Source organism: Falco biarmicus, chromosome W, assembly GCF_023638135.1.
Source record: "Falco biarmicus isolate bFalBia1 chromosome W, bFalBia1.pri, whole genome shotgun sequence".
Taxonomy (NCBI): domain Eukaryota; kingdom Metazoa; phylum Chordata; class Aves; order Falconiformes; family Falconidae; genus Falco; species Falco biarmicus.
The window spans coordinates 24,224,315-24,231,485 of record NC_079310.1 but is presented as its reverse complement, the minus strand read 5'-3'; the positions used below and the strand labels follow the sequence as shown (position 1 = coordinate 24,231,485).

The following is a 7,171-nucleotide window of genomic DNA, read 5'->3' as shown; positions in this document are numbered from 1 at the left end:
AATCTACTTCAAGTAGCCTTCATGTTACAAGAATGTCAAAATAGCATAAATCTTGCAAACTATTTCTGCATTTATATAAAATTAAACTCATGATTTTAAGGTTAAAAAAAATATATCCAATTGTCCTGTTGTGACCTCCCATGCAGACAGTGAACACAGACTACCAATGTAAATGCATTAAAGCAGTATATATTAGAGGACTAAATACCTTGCAACCAAGAATTTTAGGGAAGATTGTTTTAAAAACTGACTCCATATTAAGAAGTATAAAGAGATGGTTTCAAAGGAGAGTCAATAACACTTAAACCCCCTACTTATTACTCATTCATTTAATTCAGTCTTAATTAAATTGTTCAGATTGAAATGTCTATTACAACTGCTTGAAAACACATAGATTCTCTGTAAAACAGCTCAAAGCTAAACCACAACGCTCATTAGGAACACTTTATTTTAAAAAGAGCACAGAGCACTTTTTGCCCAAAAGCATTCCTTGTTTTCTTTCCAAGAATATTCATCCTCATAAATCTCCTGGAAATATAAAGAAAGAATGGGAAATAATGGAGTCCGCTACATTCAGCCACAAGCCAGGCCAAACAACTCAACAGCCATCCTGCTGTTATTTACTGATCACAACAGGACTACATAGCACTTAGCTGGCAAACAGAAAAGAGGGCAGCATCCTTAGAACATACTGACTTACTTATGGGCATATCCTGAACCTTGGGATGAGTCCCATTAAATTTAGAAGGGCCTATCTATGCTGAAGTCATTTCAGGAAAGAGCTCTAGAAGAAATGATGTAAAAGCTGTAGAGCACACAGCACTCATGTCTGAAACACTGCCCTTTTCACATGTTGCTATGTTAACCTACTGTACCATCATATTTAGGAATGAGAGTATTTAAGTGTATATAAAATGTTGATATTAAAAAAATAAAGATTACAACAATACCCAAAATACAGTATTGCATCCTCAGCACAGATTGGACTATCCAGCAGCTGTTCAATCCTAAGAAGCAGATTCAGAAGGGTTCTGAGCCCCTGATTATTCTTTCTGAGACCACAGAACTCCAGTCTCCTGAAAGAGATATCAGAAAAATGGAGCAATGTGGAGAACATCACTGTTACCACATGCCAAATTTTGCTTGGGAGAGAAGGCAGAGGTAATGCTCATTACTTGCATGCAACACTTGTTATGCAACGAGACTTTCTAGACCCAGGTTGGTCTCTCCACACATTGTTGTGTGCCCATAGTAGCTTTGGGACCTCTGCACATCCCTTCATTATGTGCTGTTGCTTAATGCTTTGTGCTTTCTCAAGGCCATGGGGATGAGGGGAAAACAGAAAGACAAGAAATGCCACTTTTACTTGCAAACTGCGACACTGTCCAAAGCAGAGCTGACTCAAAGCTCTTCCACAAGCCTGTGCAGAACTGAATTTTCGCCACCCAAAAGAAGAGAGCTCAGGACTCCTTCACTTTGACCCCAGGATGGAGTTCAGAGGAAAAGGAGCTGGATGGTACAGTCAAGGGAGACCCTCCCAGGTGCCCTACCTGCCACAGATGGGTCCAGCTGCATTAGAGGAAACTCACTGGTGCTAGACATTGGCATCCCGTCAGGAGCAACTGCTGCCCATAATGCTTCAGCTCCTTCCCTTAAGAGCAGCAGCAGCCTCCAGCCCATCTGTATAAGACTGGCACAGGCCTACAACCAAATTTGTCCCAAACATACCTTTTTCCATATTGGGACAGATGCTTTTAAGGTGTTATCATAGAATCATAGAATCATTTAGGTTGGAAAAGACCTTTGAGATCACCAAATCCAACCGTTAACCCAGGACTAAACCATGTCCCTAAGCACCACATCTATGCATTTTTAAACGCTTCCAGGGACGGTGATTCCACCACCTCCCTGGGCAGACTGTTCCAATGCTTGACCACCCTTTCAGTGAAGAAGTTTTTCCTAATATCAAATCTAAACACCCCTGGTGCAACTTGAGGCCATTTCCTCTTGTCCTGTCACTAGTTATCTGGGAGAAGAGACATGTAATGCAGTACATTACAGCTTCGAGGTATTCTGCTCTGTGTGAAGAGGGGATTACAATAATTACACTTGCTTCAGTTATTTGAACTACACTAGGGAGAGAAGAGGAAAAACAGCAGCTTTAGCTAATGCTCAACATCAAGAGCACCCAAAAATTGTGACCATGTCACGTCAGTATTCTGGCCACATGCTGTCCTGACTCATTCATACTGAGCAAGTGTCAAGCCATGCCCAAAAGGTTATACACTTTTTAAGAAAAAGAAAACCACAATCGTAATCAGTACCAGACATGAGAATTCCATGCTTTAGAATAAATAAACCCACCAGCCATAGGCTTTTTTCTTCTATTCTTTTTTTTTAAATAAAATCTATGGAATTAAGAGATTTGCTAACTTGCAACAATGCATAGGAAACTCACTGAAAGCTGTCTTAATAATGAACAATAACAAGTCAGGAATGGCCAGTTCTTATCTGAAAACCTGAAAAGTCATCTCCGTTTGCACAAGAATTTGTGAAAGAAGAAATTAAGTGCATCAAACTACAGGAGGTTCTCCTACAAGCATGACTGAAAATTACTTGCCTTTCTCCCTCCCCATAGTCTAAGCTTTCAGGTTCCCTATGGCATAATTTGACTTAAATCTGACAATAAGAAACCAATATTCTGTGGCACCTCAGTGGAAGAAAGAAGAAAAAGCAAAGTGGTGCCAACTTCATGTCTTAAAAAAAAAAAAAAAACCAGCATCCCCTTCCCAGAAATGAGATCTCAATCCCTTCTCCACACTTTCAAACTATCACACCAGCATCAAGGTTCCTGCAGTCTAAACATGGATTCCAGCAAGCACAACCAAAACATACATTTTGAAAAAGACTAATTCTGAAATTTAGCTGTGCAACGAGAGCTTGACCTGCAGCTAGCTTTACTGTATTACAGTATTTATAGACTCCTGCACATCTTGCAACTATGTAAGCATGAAACCATGTACCAGAAAAGGATTAATATTCCACTTGCAGAAGGATGTGGTCTGGCCACACATATGCAAATCTATGGTGCACTGCAGTGTGTTTGACTGATGGCCATTTCTAACATCTCTGATTTTCTTTATTTTGGTCTATGCCATTGAAGTATACACTTCATACTCTTAAGTGAACCACTTTTTTTCCTCTTCAAAATTATTTCTTGTAGTACCTAAACACAAATAAGCTATCAACCAAAAGCACCAATAAATACTGAGTAAAACCCAGGATCTCCCACTATAGCCAAGGTCAGCACTGTGCAAACATAAATGATCTCCCCTAATCATGACTGTGTAAAGGGACTCTTTGAACAAGAGAAATCTATAATATACAAGGAAGAATTTAGTCTACAGAATACACAAGTCTGCAATCTGTAATGCCCAAGGCTGGGACATCTTCTCTGGTAACTGCTAAGGTGCTATTATGGCATTTGCCCATGCAGTGTTTGTGCTCAGTATTTAGGAGCCCAGTGGCACTAAGGTTTGAGCACAAAGGAGTTTCAAGATCTGTATCATGTACATTAAGGAACAGGACAGAGCCATCCACCTTGACCTTCACCAGCTCATGGGTAAAATAGTACTTTGCTTTCAACCAAGATCTGAGTTGCAGCAGCTTTCATACAGGTGTGGACCTGTGGTTTGTATAGCCACAACATCCCACTTCCCACCCTGAATAAGCTATGTCCAAGGAGAATAGCTGCCAAGCAGTCCTGTACTCCAGAGCTGCTGTTCTGTTCAGCCCTAGGATAGCCGCACCAGCAGGGAAGCTTCTTATCACTTTGTTCCAATGCAACTGTTTAAGAGTTGCCATAGTCTTGTTCTAAATAATTCAGAATGTTTTCTAAACTTCCTGGGTTCAGTCCAGGAATGTATTTATTTGAGAAGCACAAGTTTAGGGTGTGAAAAATCTAGGTTCCTTTTATTAAACTATTAACACACCCAGAGACCCAGCTCAGAAACGTTAAACTCACCAATGAACAGAGACACTGCCCCAGAGTATGGTGAAATGACCAGCTCTGACACTTCATCTACAGAGAGCTTTTCAGACTTGAGCTGGATAAAATCTTTTGGCACATCTTTGCTTACAAAGGTACCAAGTCCTGATTTGAAACAGAAAAAGTAGCTCCAGTGTTGATTAGAAAATCTAATTTTTCTCCCACACTCCTGACACAATTTACTTCACCGCCAAGATATACAATACCACCTGTGACTACAATTTAAACATTCACACAGTACCCAAGTATGGTCTCTCAAAGTGGTATGTTTCTCAAAGTGGGACACTCTAGGCATGGAATTTCAAATACCTGGGGGTCTCTCAGAGAAAATTGTCTTGGGTCTTTATGTTCCCAATCTAGGGCTAAGTATCTACTGTTAATGGTATAATATATCCCACTACAATCTTCCGTGCCTTTGCGTGGTTCTCCAATCACACTATGAGTATACTTTTCAAGGTATTCAAATCTCGGACATCCAAACCACTTAAGGGTCATTTATCCATCAATCACACAACTATCTATATAAAAAAAACATATGCATGAGTTAAACGGCAATAGTATCTAGTCCACTGAGTTTCTTCTAATCTCTGGGTAAACCCACACCAAATACACCACAAATTCAAGGTTCTATCTAATCTTATTTCCTGGTTTCCCCTTGGTCCCAAAATATATTTATCTCATCTATTACATTTACATCTAACATAAAGAGGGCAATTACAAAAGAAACATATTCTTATTCTTGGTCTTACATGGTGCAGTATGCTTATAGTTAACTTTTCAACATCACCTCCCATAAATCTTCTAACGATGTAGCTACTAAGACTTCAAGAACCAAATCATTTGGCACACTGCCCTCAGCAATGAGTTTCCTCCAGCGACTCAGGCAAAGAAACAATTACAGGTGTTTCACATGATTTAGGTGTGTCATGGTTTAACCCTGGCTGGCAACCAAGTACCACGCTGCCGCTTGCTCACTCACCCCCACCAGAGGAATGGGAAGGAGGGTCGGAAAGGAATGTAAAAGTCAGGGATTGAGATAAGAACAATTTAATAGGTAAAGGAAAAGCCGTGCTCGCAAGCAAAGCAAAGCAAACAACCCATTCACCACCTCCCATGGGCAGGCAGGTGTTCAGCCATCCCCAGGAAAGCAGGGCTCCATCACATGTAACGGTTACTCGGGAAGACAACTGCCATAACGCCAAATGTCCCCACCTTTCTTCTTCCCTCAGTTTATATACTCAGCATGATGTCATATGGTATGGAATACCTCTTTGGCTAGCTTGGGTCACCTGTCCTGGCTGTGTCCCCTCCCAATTTCCTGTGCCCCCCCAGCCCTCTGGCTGGCAGGGCCCAAGGAACTGAAAAGTCCTTGACTTAGTATAAACATCACCCAGCAATAAGTAAAACCATCAGTGTCCTATCAACATCGTTCTCACATCAGAGCCAAAACACAGCACTATACTAGCTACTAAGAAGAGAATTAACTCTATCCCAGCTGAAACCAGGACAAGGTGACAAAAATATTCTAGATCCACAATACCTTTTTCCAAAAAAACCCGAGACAACACAAAATGACAATACTAACATACAAAACGCCAAACACAATCACAACTCCAATTCACAACATACAATCACTAAAGGCTTAGTCAAAACAAGACATCAAGACGAGAGGGGTCCCCACATTCAATCACACCAGGGACACAGCCCACTTCCCTCCGGAGGACTACAAGCATCCTTAATTCCAGGAATGCTGTACATACCAGGTAGAGGGAGTGGATCCCTGTACAGGGAATTAATCCCTCTTAAGGAGACATCTCTCCTTCTCCATCCTGTGACCAAGACGTCTCTTGTGTCGACTTATGGGTTACAGCCAGACAGAACAGATCAGGAAAATATATAAATACCTTTTTTATCAGAATGCAGTGAGTCATGTCCACTGGATGCAAGAGACCCAGAGAAAGGGAGTCTCTCTTGGTAAACCTTACCCAGGTGTGCACTAAGGGTGTCCCATGCTCTGAAGGTCTCTGCAGCTCAGCGGAGATTGTCCCATCTGGGTCGCCAAATCTGATGCTGAAAAACCTTGGAATGAAGAAAACTGCTAAGAGACTTTTTGTACTTTTAGCAGCAATTTTTAGCAGCAGAAGAAACATTTGCTTAACCTGGACCTTTATCACCTCTCTGAAGGACATATGATAAGCATGGCAAAATACTCCTCTCACGGCTTGGTTTCATTCACACCAGAAACTCAACTTGTACCTCTATGCTGAGGAGGCAGTATGATGGTTTTCCCCCTGACATGCCAATATAACTATGTCAGCAAAATAATACTTTGCAACTCTTCCATCTAAATGTGAGAGGCTAATCCTTTCCAAATGGGGTCATCAATTATATTTCTACCAAGTGCATGGAAATCTGCCAGATCAGAGTGGTAGCATTTGAAAGTATTTCCAACTGTGTGTCTAAAAATGTTGCAAAGGACATGAGAAGCTTTAAAAATATTATTTAGTAGTATATAGAATATATATATAGGAATATGGAAGGTGAAGATTCTTTACTCAGCTGTCAAATGTGCTACTGTTATTTATACATTTACTAAATAATAAAAAAAAAAACCACCAACAAAAACAAACAAGCCAACACACAACAAATTCTGTTCCACATACAGTTTTGTAGCCAAATAAAAAGAAAAAAATATAGCTGGTCTACATAAAGATGCCTTTTCAGGCTATTATGACAAAGTGGGTTTCATAGGATACAGTTTGAAAGAAGGTTTTACATATTTGTTGCAGAAATACTCAGCTCAAAGATCTAGGGTGAACATATATACTCTGCGTAGGCTTACCATAATTGTATCCTTTGTAGGTTCTTTTATTTTTGGCAACACAAATGGTTTCCCAGTGCTGATCTTTTAAGGGATCTACAGGGTAACTAGCTTGGCAGAAGGCATTCTGTTAGGAAAATAAAAATATTATTCTTATATTCTGAATATCCAACCTATTACCAAGAAAAGCTCTGGAAACAAGCCAACATTAATAATATTTACTAACTGTACTGAGTCGCTAAATGCAATAAAACTGCATATTGGGAGAGCACAGAAGAGGAAGTTCAGATGGTATAAATATT

At 40.2% G+C, this 7,171-nt stretch overlaps 1 pseudogene; it reads right to left on the bottom strand.

Moving 5' to 3' along the window:
* Positions 1 to 450: 450 nt before the first annotated feature.
* LOC130141932 (molybdopterin synthase catalytic subunit-like) lies at positions 451 to 6,392 on the bottom strand (annotated as a pseudogene).
* Between the last annotated feature and the right edge of the window lie 779 nt (positions 6,393 to 7,171).